The sequence below is a fragment of the Diadema antillarum genome, unplaced genomic scaffold (genome assembly GCF_040938485.1).
Source record: "Diadema antillarum isolate AM-2024a unplaced genomic scaffold, OU_Dant_1.0 seq00000035_RagTag, whole genome shotgun sequence".
NCBI classification, from domain to species: domain Eukaryota; kingdom Metazoa; phylum Echinodermata; class Echinoidea; order Diadematoida; family Diadematidae; genus Diadema; species Diadema antillarum.
Window position 1 is genome coordinate 504,230 of NW_027271149.1, and position 12,386 is coordinate 516,615.

Below are 12,386 nucleotides of genomic sequence, written 5' to 3' on the forward strand. Positions count from 1 at the left end.
GTTGGCTACCTCTGCCGACATTCCTCATGTTATCCTTCGCCAGCCCTGGGTGCCCCCGGTGGGGTTTCGCCCACGAAGATCCGATGGAAACTTCCATTTGCTTTTGAATGTACAACGTAGCCAGTCCATATTAAAATGAATAGAATGCAATGGAACCATTATTGACAATAGTCGATGCATGTTCTTGGGTCCGTTTCATGAAGTTGTCACATGAAAGTATTTACATAAATCTCAGAATGGCCAAAGCCATTCATATGTAGCTATGAGAGACTTTAAAACAGAAGTGAAATCCATTTCATGAAATCTCTCATAAGTGTGTCTCATGAGTGAAAAGTCTCTCTTAAGACTTACATGAAACATACCCCTTGAGAGCACCGCCATACAGGAAAGTGTGTGTGTGTGTGGTTTTTTTTCAGTATTTACTTGTGTTTACCACTTTTTTTTTTACTGTCACTGGGCAAGTTGAACAGGCAGCTTCATCTGAATGAGATGAACCTTGTTGATACTGCCCATTTTCTATCTTAAAATACATTTTTATCTTTCAGACAATTAGTGTGTTTTGAGTAACATTTGAGACTGTCTGTCATGTGTATATAAGCTTGCCATGTACAAGAGGAAGGTACAAAATTTCACACATTGGTGATATTAGCTACATATTGCATCATTGAATAGAACGCTGCCGTGATATTTTTTTTTTTCATAGTAAAATATGATTGAATAATGGCTGAAAACATTAATCCAAACTGAAGATTGATAAATGTGCGAAAGGAAAAATATTATATCATTAAAGAGTTTGCAATACATTATAATCACACAACTTTGAATGTGTGCTACAGCCTTTTGGGATTTGTTAAAAATATCTCCAGCTTGTTTTGTTGTTTTTAAAGGTTTTTTTTTATACTTTCCTGCAGAAATTTTAATAATTGAATTAAATTGTAGTCCTCCACTGGGGTCTTCTGCATTTGTTTGATGCTTGTAATCATCATTTGACATCAAGTCACATGAGTCAGTCAATCCAACAAGATTAAACTCTAGTGAGCCATTTCCCCAATGCAATATTTTGACACGTGCCCATCAACCTGTATTGAACTTGAACACATACTGTAAAAGTGGAAATTTTCGCGGAGTTGAAATTTTCGCGTATTTCGCCCAACGAGAAGCTAGCGTGAAAATAAAAGCATGCGAATATTTTTTCTTGCCATGTGTTCCAGTCGTTGATGTCTTGGTTCCGCGGAATTAAAAACATGCAAAACACTTCTTACCCGGCCGAGTGCGAAAAATTAGTCACGCGGAAATATCCACTTTTTCAGTACATCATAAATGTGAGCAGTATAGACATTGTACATGATCAAAGACCCAGTAATGTGGTGAGGCTGTGTGGTGGGAAGGTTGGGCTCTTCATTCGCTGCCACCTAAGGACATTTGAAAACCACAATTTGTGCAGGCGTGCTAGAATAGAATTGCCAGTCAGCAAAATATGTGGGCCAAAGCAAACGCTCATTGGTAATGTTCAATTCCAGTCGATACTGTAAAACGAGGAATGTTCGCGTGCAATTTAATTTTGTGAATTTTACTAGAGCCAAGATTGGCGAAATCAAAATGCACATGAGAGTTCTTGTCTACACTATGGGCATGGAATGTTAGAGGCAACTTGTAAAAATTCAATGCCGCCAAAAAGGCTGTGGCTCCAATTCACGAAAATTTCATGCCGCAAAAATATTGTGTTTTACAGTATTCTTCAGCTGCATGTGTGCTGCATAAAAAAGCCGTGCACAATTTGTTATACAGATTGTTGAATATGTCCGAGTCAGGCCAGCCTCCCCATTACAGGGCCTCCCTACGCTATCGGGTCTTTAAAATGATGAAAAGTGCTGTAGACTTCTCGTAGAGAACCCTTGGAATCTTAAAGGGATCATATAGTATTGGTTGAGATGAGGATTCAGATTTTAACTTTTCACAACAAACTTAGAAACCTCTTTAGGAAATGTTCAAAGAGCACATGATTGTAAGAGGAATTCAAAGATTATTTGAGGAAAATGGGTTGGGAAATGGCGGAGATATTCAAAAACAAAGTAAAGCGAAATGATTCTAATAAAAGGTGGGTCCCACCTTTTATTTGGATTTGCTTTGCTTTAGATATCTCAGCCATTTCAAATTTTCACCAGATAAATTTTGGATTCCTCTTAGAATTATATTCTCTTTCATATTTCATAAGAGCTTTCTCATTAATTCACAAAAATTGGAAACCTGAAACCCCATCTCAACTGAAACTACACCATCCCTTTAAACCAGTTGTTTGTTCTTTTCTGTAGTTCAACCTTTGAGTGCATGTGACTGATATATGTTTATGTGCAAATCTGCTTTAAAATGATAATATGACTGTTAACATCTTCGATTATCTTCAACTGGTGTAATCTGCCTGCTTGTTAAAGGTAGTATCCTGATCTTTTACAAAGAATTTGTGTCAGGCTCACTGCAAGCACAGGGAAATTATATAACAGACTCACTCCAGCATTTCTTGCTAACAACATCTATACAACTGACATCAGAATAATCTTTTTCTTTTTACTGTCAGTACAAACCTTTGGCGGGAATGTACCAGCCCTATATCAGCTATAACTCAGTGTTTGTCTCCATTTTTTCTTCAGATAATGTGATATAATAATGATAATGTGAAGTAGAATTGGTACTACCGTCGTCAAGATTGCAATATAGTGTGTACATGTAGGGTATTCATTTAGTGGCTCTATTCTGTAGATATGAATATTGAATGAACTGAAGATTTTTTGATGATTTAAAAAACAATAATGCATCAATTTTAGATTAATCTTAAAGATATGAATATAGTTTGAATGAATGAATTTCACTGATTCCTGTTCAGTAATTGATATAAATTGAATTCCACTAGCCGAATGGTAACTCAATCTGCTGTTGACCAGTCACTATGTAAACAAAAATACTATGCAAAATTAGTTTGCAGTTATCTTGATGTAACAAGTTAACTTTGTCCTGCTTCATTTCTTATGGATTTGAAGCTGAAGAGTAGTTCTTAGTTATGAATGGCACATTTTTTTTTGCAATTCAGGGCTGCTTCCTGTACATTTGTTTTTGTTTTAATGATACATTGAACCCTTTTGTTGTGATGTTTGTGTCCAGTAGGAAAACTAATAATCAAACATAAATAATAACCTTTTCTTGAGAGCTGTAAGAGAAATCATGCAATTTGATTTTTTTTTTGTTTTTTTGCATTGATACCTGAGATTTAATTGATGTCTTTGTCTTTATTTATTTATTTTTTTTTGATACATGATGCACGGTAAGGATTCCAACATATGTCGTATTCATGAAAAATCACTTCCATTGTTAACTTCACATGTCTTGTCATCAAACATGACTTTTTTTTTAAATGTCACAGATAATGTCTTTTGTACAAAGTGCATGTCTTTGATAATACAGCTGTTGAAATGGAAGCAAACTGGTAAATAAAAGTGAAAGTGATAAACATTTATTCATTTTCTCAGCATCTTTGATTTTATCAGACGCCAAGTAAGCAGAAAACGTATGGATCATGGAATTAGTGTGTTCGAGTTTTAAGTATTGCTAACGTTAGACGTAAAAGTAGGAAATACAATTTATTGAAAGTCTCAGTCACAGTGGAAATGAAATAAAAATACAATTGTATCTCTAAAGAGTGGACACCACCATTAGCATGTTTTTTTTTAAATTTAGTATTCTTAATATTTTGCAGCAGATCGTTGAAAAAGGTACTTTAAAATCAAAGGGACAGTGGCGGATCCAGGGAGGAACGCATGGGCGCACGCCCCCCTTTATTCTTTGTTAAAACAAAAGAAATGAAAAGAAAAAAAACTGGGGGGAGGGGGTGCATGTGACCCCCCCCCTTTAATTTTGTAAATGCGCCTCCTCTTTACGGAATTCCTAGATCCGCCCCTGAGGAATGATGTAGTTTGGTTAGGATTGGGCTCTAGGTATCCAACTTTTTTCGTGAGATAATGAGAGACTTCTCATGAAATATGACTGGACTCAAAGTTTATTTGATGAAAATTGGTTTTTGAAATGGCTGAGATATCCAAAACAAAGGGATCCTAATGAAGGGAGGGACCTACCTATTATGAGGATCGCTTCGTTTTACTTGTTTGTGGACATCTCAGCCTTATGAAAACTGATTTTCATCAAATAAACTCTGAATTCTTCTAGAATTGTATGCTTTGTAATGTTTCATGAGTGGGTTAGAATTGAGTCTTTGAATTGTATGCTTTGTAACGTTTCGTGAGTGGTTTTGTAGTATCTCACAGAAAGTTAAAAGCTCAATCCTCGTCTCAACCAATACTATACCATCCCTTTAAGATGCTTGCAGGACTGTTGCAGTTTTCCTCCCCTCCCCCCCCCCCCAAAAAAAAGAAAGAAATAACAGAGAAAGTGACAGAGACAGAGAATGAAAACCTGAATATTATAAAGTATTCAGTAAATATATAAATATGAAGAAATCTTGAGAGTCACATCTTGCAGTCTAACCTCTGCTAACCGACCATGTCGGGACCAGCACCTGTGTGGATAAGCGACTTGGCTGGATAGGGGAGAAGCAATGTTTATGTAAGTCCCACAAAAACTGTATGTAGCTGCTGACCCAGTGATAGCCAAGTACGGGTAGATAGTGTAGATTGCAACTGTGATGTAATCTATGGTGGCCTACTTAAAAGTATGGTCTTTTTTCATGGAAATTGAAAATTGAAATTGAAAATTCATAACATGTTTCTGTTCGGAATATTATAGGTAAATCTTTTGTGTTTTTCAGGAGTTTTGATTGAGTTTGAAGTCACCTTTTTTTCGGTTCATCTTTACTGTGTGAACGCGTCTGGATGATTGAGAATTTTGGATGAGAGATGGCCAGATGTAAGCCAAGGTCAAACTAATAATGGAATGATACACTGATTCACTGCAAGGCAATATAAATTCCGTAGCAAGATGTGACAGGGATGGAAAGAAGCCATTACTAACATCTTGTGTCCTTGTAGCAACAGGGGGAAAAAAAGAATACATGGGAAGAGGAGGGGTAGGAGAAAGATTTATCGGACATGTAGCTCATGAATATGATCCAAAGAGGATCATACACACTCATCATCAATCACCATAGGGATTCTTCTGTCGCTGTATCATCGTAATCATCGCAGCGAGATGAAATACTGTTGGACCAGTGTTAAAAAACAGCCTCACTCTGTCCTGGGGGGAAGCTTAATGAGCAAACACTGGACTGGTTCGGATCGCTAATTAGCAAGGTGTCAGATGTTTGATAAAGGCATATCTCACTGGCTGGCATGAAGACACAAATCACCATAGGTGTTTGTCTGCGTGTGTGAATCTCAAGTCCTACGTGAGCAATGTCACCCCTGCTTTCTTTGTAAATCAAACTCTTCTCCCTCCCCTCCCTCCCCCCCCCCCCCACCCCAGTATATTTTGAGTTGTAGGCAAAGGGATTATGACATTGCCCATTCCCAGTCAACTACAGAAACATGTTTTTGTCTGGTTGAATAAAAATAGTAAAACATCTCAGGAGATCTATCCATCATATTGCAAATGTGTGCGTGAGTGAGTGTGAGGTAGGTGATATTTTTTTTTTTAAATGTTTCCCATGATATAAACAAGAAACAAGAGAAGCTAGGACTGCAAATTTAGGAAGATATTGAAGCGCTCAAGATGTGTTGATGTGTTTTTAAAAGATTTCAAACTGACTTTTTCCAAGAAAATATGTGACTCCATGAGCTTCTCTTTTTTGGGTTATTTTGTGTGACATAGGATCCTCAAAGCTCTATTGCTAAAGCATCGCACACATACACATTAGATTGGGAAATATGCACAAAAAGCATACACCATATAAATAGATATAGATATGTATTTGAAGAGTTTGTTCGCAAAAACCGATTACTCCATTTTTGAAGATTTTGAAGTACCGTCTCTGTCATAGAGTACAAAGTAATACCTTTTAAATGATATATTGGTCACTACATATAAAGGCACATTTTTGAAGTTATGGTCAAAAGAAGCAAATATCTCCATTTGGCAAATATAGACTTATCGGTTTTTGCGAACAAACTCTTCATTTACATACATATGTATGATATATATAAATATATATATGTGTGCCTGTATGATTTCTCCAACAGTGCTTTTTTATCTATCATCAAACACATGACTTTTATAATGAAATTATGGAGGTCATGTGAATATCAATATTATCTTGATTTGAATGAAATCTCAAAGTTGATTATAGAAAGAGTAAAAAAAAAAATCACCCAATTTTCACTCCTTTCTAATTTTATAGATAAATTATCTCATATCAATTTGCAGTATAACCTGCTAAACAATGGACATGTTTGCAATTTAGTAAATGACTGTAGTATTGACTTGCCTTTCTGGAAAACTTTATCAAAAAAGAAAAGACAAAACCTGTGAAATGAGAGCAGCACACTAATCAAGGGTTTACAGCGTCGCGCATAAAAGAGATAATAATATAGGTGCGAATCCTCCACAGAATGGTGTGCTTGGCTGTGCTTTGCTGCCCTCTTGAGTTGAGACCATGCTAGTCTTGGAACTAGGTGATGGGTGGATGTTTAGATGAAGATGAATAAGGATCCAGGGAGGGACTGACAGCGTGTATTCCAGTTATGCTCTCAAGAGGCTTCATAAATGAGCGGCGAGAGCTTTGTGCGACCGTCTGATCTCCCTGATTGCTTTTTCAATGAGACTTCGATTTTTCTTGGTCATTGCAATCTAGCCCCGGGCCGTACAGAGTTCATGATTCCTTTTCACATAAATCAGTGAGTGATTGTACATACAGAAAGCTGCAGGGATTTGCGCTCTTGAAATGTTTCGTAGTTCAGGTCAAACTCAATTTGGTATGGATGAGTGATATAAACAAAATCTCTGTATCATTTTGGTTGTGGTCTTAATATCTGTGTCAGTCTGACTCTGTTTGTTTGTGTTACTGTCTGTCTTTTTTCATTTGTATCTGTCTGTCTGTCTGTCTGTTTTAGTATTATTCTTTCTGTCCATGTGTTTGTTTATCTCCTCTGTATTCTATGTCCCAATCTTAGAAAAGTATACCTGAGCACACATCAGATGATAAACAACAGCCTCCTGGTAGAAATTCTTTTTTTCTTTACTCAACATTCTTCCAGCATTCTCAAGTAGAACCAAGTCATGTCAGAAGCACACACACACATTTTTCTTCAGCTATCTTGTACAAAACTTCACTTGTTTCCAGTTGAAAATCAAAACACGCATAGTTTATAAATTCAAAGCAATTAATAATATTGTCCTGTCCTACATCGCATAACTTCACCAACATACATGTACCCCCACCTCGTAGCCCGCCCTAGCTCCTCCTCACTAGACCTCCTACACTGTGCAATCTGTTAAAACCCAATCATATGGGAATAAGTACTTCTCAGTATTAGCCCCTGTTTTCAGGAACTCCCTCTCTACAGAAATAAGGAAAATACCTTAAATGCATTATTCAAGACTGTTCTCAAGACTCATGTTTTCACAAATGTAGAATGTCTGTTACTTGAAAAATACTTAAGAAGTATATTTCAAAACTTTCTTGAATAACTCTATAACTTTTTTTGTTGTAATATAGGCCTATCTAAATTGCTACTTGTATGTAAAGCACATAGAGAATTGATTGATAGTTATCATATTCTAGATGTAGATGATGATGATGATGATGATGATTATCATTATTATTATTATAATTAGTAGTAGCAATAACAGTAGTAGTGGAAGAAGTGGTAGTAATAGTGTAGTAGTAGTAGTAGTAGTAGTAGTAGTAGTAGTAGTAGTAGTAGTAGTAGTAGTAGTAGTAGCAGTAGTAGTAATATCTGATGGGCAGTATCTTGGATACACTTTTGTTCATACATGACCTCGTTGTGACAGCCTACTGCATAGACTGCAATTTGCACCAAAATTGATATTTGGTTTGTATTCCTGTTGTCAAGCAAAATATGGAGTCTAAAAATGGCATTCTTACAAAATAGCTATGAAAATAAGATGTGTACCTGCATGCAATACAGATGGTACCAGTAGCTGTATAACTCTGCTATGAATTTCACCGTCTACTGTAGGCCTAAATCACCTTGATAGCATTCATGACATATGTTGGGGCATTTTTTGATATCAAAGTAGAATCAATGACTTCATAGTATAATGATAAATTTTTCGTTAAAGTGATCACACAGAGTTCATCATACACATCTCCCATCAAATGATTTTGAAAAAAAAAAAAGGAAAAACAGCTTCCATAGATACACCTATTTAACACATCAAAGTATGTAGATATTCCTACGATTCCCATGGTCTGGAGTTTGGCAAATATTTTCTTTTAGATTGTTGAAAGAAAGAAAAGGAAAAGGAAAACACATAAAATGCCCTATTAAGCATCATCATTGCTTCCTGCAGTCTTGCGGATGACCCCTTGTTAAAGTAAGTTGATACTACCAGCTATATAGTTCAATCATATGATGCAACCGGTTGTTAAAAGTGGAATGTTATGCTACTGTGGCAAATTGAAAAGCCCCATTACATCTAGTACGCTAAATTGTCGCAAAGGCAAGCCAAATAAATCAGATATGGCACAAAATCTTATCAGATTAGAGAGCGGCCCCTGCTTGCAGACTATAGACTGGGTCAAGCCCGAAAAATGGTCCCCGACCAATCCTGGCAATGACATGGGATCAGAGCTGGGAAGATGAGGGTTGGTTGTAGAAAAACAATGTTTATTATCAGTATAGATGGCCTTTATTACATGGCAAAGCTGGAATGTAAACACCAGCTAACAGATATTGATGGCTGTTGAAAAGGAATGGAGCATATACTGCTGCTGCCATGGTGGTGGCTATTTGTAATACCGTAAACTGTGTAGGGAAGAGATATATCATTGCATGGGGAAGGGGTTGGGAGGGAGGGGTCTATCTGGTGAAAGAAAAAAGAGTGTAGTCTAATTTCAAGGCATTTGGACTGATTTGTTGGTTGAGACGACGACCATGTACCACATTATGCAGAATGGATTCCTTAAGTGATTTACTCAGATTCTTATTGTTTGATTTTAATTTCCCTTCATCGAGTCTTCCTGCAGGGTCTGATACATGTGCCATGTGAGACTAACCATTAAGTCTGTTGAACTTGATGCAATATGGCAGCAAGGTCTTATATTGTTGATCGTATTTTGTCCCCATGTATGATGAGCTGGTAAAGAGATCATATATCAACCTAATTCATCAAGGGAACCTGATTTAATAGCCTATATATCTAATACCGCATTCACATTGCCTAAAAAAAAATGTTCTGGTGTTGCACTGAGACATTGCCTAGGTGTAACACTGCAACAGTCCGTAACAAACGCATTCACATTGCTGGCGCTGTCTCAGAACAACTCTGGTGCACTCCCGTGATAGCGCGTTCACATTGGCGATGTTCCTCCCGCAGTAGAGCGCATGTTTCAAGTATTGCCTCTCGTATCGTGGGGGTGTTGCCTAAAATTAAAGAGAATAGAATCGAAAAATACAACTTCAAAAAAAATTCTGCAAAAATTAATGTTGAGAAACTATGCGTGCACAAAAATGTAGAATACACACAATGTTGATTCGTGAATTGGCGTTCAGCAGTTCTCAGCGCAGCACATTATTGATCTCTCCTCTGAGATCCATGAGCGCAGCACACACGCATATACAATGTAGATAAAACCTGGCCGACCTGGATCAGGTTCGTGATCTCGTTTATTACCATAATTATCCAATGTATTTCCTACTTTACTTAATATGAATAATCAAACTTTTCTTGTAAAACATGAATATTCTTTTCCAGTTTGTTTAAGAACTAATTACATTGTTAGCTATGTTCCAATATTTAAAAAAAAACAAAACAAACAAACTTTGCTAGAAAACTGACCAGCCCCCTCAAGACTGTAAACAAGTAGTGTGTTTGACCTTTCGAACTTTTTGTAACGGAGTTGTACCGGGACGCATTCATATTGCCATCCGTCTCGGTGCGACACCGGTGTTGCAATGGGACGCACCCTGGTATCAGAATGTTACAGGACAGTACTGGGATGCTCCATGCCATTGTAGTCTGTGACGAAGTGTGCGCCTTCACATTGCCACCCGTATGATGTATGTATTTGTATAGGTCTACATGTATGCACATATATATCCAATTCTATGTCTATCTATATATATATTATACATATAAAGAGGCCGGGGGGGGGGGGATGGGTAGGGAGAGCAAGAGAGAAGAACCAATAATGTTGTATTAGAGGATTGTGAAGTCATGATCATCTCAGCAATCTACCAAAGAAGATACCCAAGCAGCATCATACCAAAGTGGTTGCTAGGGGCTGATGGATGGGGGTGTTGATCATCTGTGATGCCCATCAATGGTCGCCCCCACTCCCCTGTCTGGATGTGGGAAATGTATGACCTTTAGATTTCTTGGGGATAGGGAAGGCAGTCATGTTTTGACTGGCTATGGGTGCATCTGTGCTCATTTGTTGAAGGCAGAATCAGCTTTTTGAAGTACTGATTCTAAAAGCCGCACGGGGTACTGTTTATGTTCATTTTTTTTTAGCTCAAGAAAGAGCCTAATACCACAAACATATGCACTGCACATGGTTGAAATCTTTAAACCTCTACTGCAGCAAACTGTTCAGAACCGGACAGTGTGTAGATGACATCATTTTCGGCTGCATTTATCTAAAAATTGTCTGAGACAGTATCACGATCCTAAACGCGTTTGATGCATTTTCAGGGGTTAGACAAACACAACCGCGTTTTCAAACGCGTTTAGAAACGCCATTTTGAAATGCCTTTCAAAGGGCGTTTTGAAACACACTTGAGACCACGATCGCCGTTCTGTGAGTAGATAAACGCAATGCCATCTTGAAACGCGTTTATATCTCAAGGTCAAATCCCAGCTGTTTCCGGTTGTGCTCTCTACCCATTATTTGTGTGTGACTGATGAGGCATGTTTGGTGGTATGCAGTTGACCTTTACTTCCCGGGTCAAACGGCGCAAAGCAGCTGCGCAGTGACACCACTCGAATCGCGATTGTATTATGGTTAGATAAATGCGGCACCCTGAGAATTGTGTTTCAAACCATGTTTGCAAACACCGTTCCAAACGCATTTTGAAACGCGATTCTCTCTCTCAAGTTAGATAAACGCAGCCTAAGACGTCTTTATATTGCGCTTATGCTTTCCCTGTAAACGTGACTAGAGCTAAACGCTGATCGTAAATGCACTAATTTATGCATTTGGAATCAGCGTTTTGAAACGCTTTGATATCGAAGTGAGTCGGAACACAACAGTGTTTTGCTCTAATCACATTTCAGAATACCGATTCTGGCCCCAACAAGTTGAGCATAAACACACCATATATCTCCAGTAGATGATTGTACCTATGTGGTCTTACTGTTGGAGGTGATGCAGTCCTTTATCAAAAGTTTTGATAGAGATCTTTGATAGAAAGGAAGAAACAATTTCCTCAACTCATGTGTAGTTCTGGCATTCTTCCACGAAAATATGTCTTTGGGTATGTGTGTCAGTGTGTGTGTGTGTGCATGTATGTCAGGATGCGTGTCACTCTGTGTGTGGTATCTATTGGAATGTGTGTGTGTAAGTGTGTGTGTGTGCAAGTGTGCAAGCATTTTGTGTATTTGGAATGTCACATGTGTGTGTATGTATGTCAGTATGTATGTCCTTGTTTTTATTGAAGGAGGGGCAGAAATCATATATCAAAGCAGTTTCAAGTGGATTGGACGACAATGTATTTACTGTCTTTTCACATCCAATGATCGATCAACTTTGCATATACATCAACAAAATGATTTGTTTTCATTCACATGGAATACTTAAGTGGCACATTCATCATATGAATATGTATTATTGATTATGCATCACAAACTATATAGGCATGCAAGTCATAGAAGGCTTCTTTCAGCTTGTGCATTGCAACCTGTTAAAGGGACTGTACAGTACTGGTTGAGGTAAGGGATTCATGTTTTAAACATTTCTAAGTGAGATAATGAGAAACCTCTTATGAAATATGAAAGAGCATGTAATTTTAAGAAGGATTCAACATTTATTTGATGAAAATTGGTTTTGAAATGGCTGAGATTTCCAAAAAAGTGATAATAATAAAAGGCGACAGGCCACAACTTTATTAGGATCTCTTTGTTTCACCTTGTTTTTGGATATCTCAGCCATTTCAAAACGGATTTTCATCAAATAAACTTTTGATACCCTTTAGAATTGCATGCTCTTTGACATCTAATAGAGTGTATTCTGAATATCTCGCATAACGTTAAAAGCTAAATCCTCA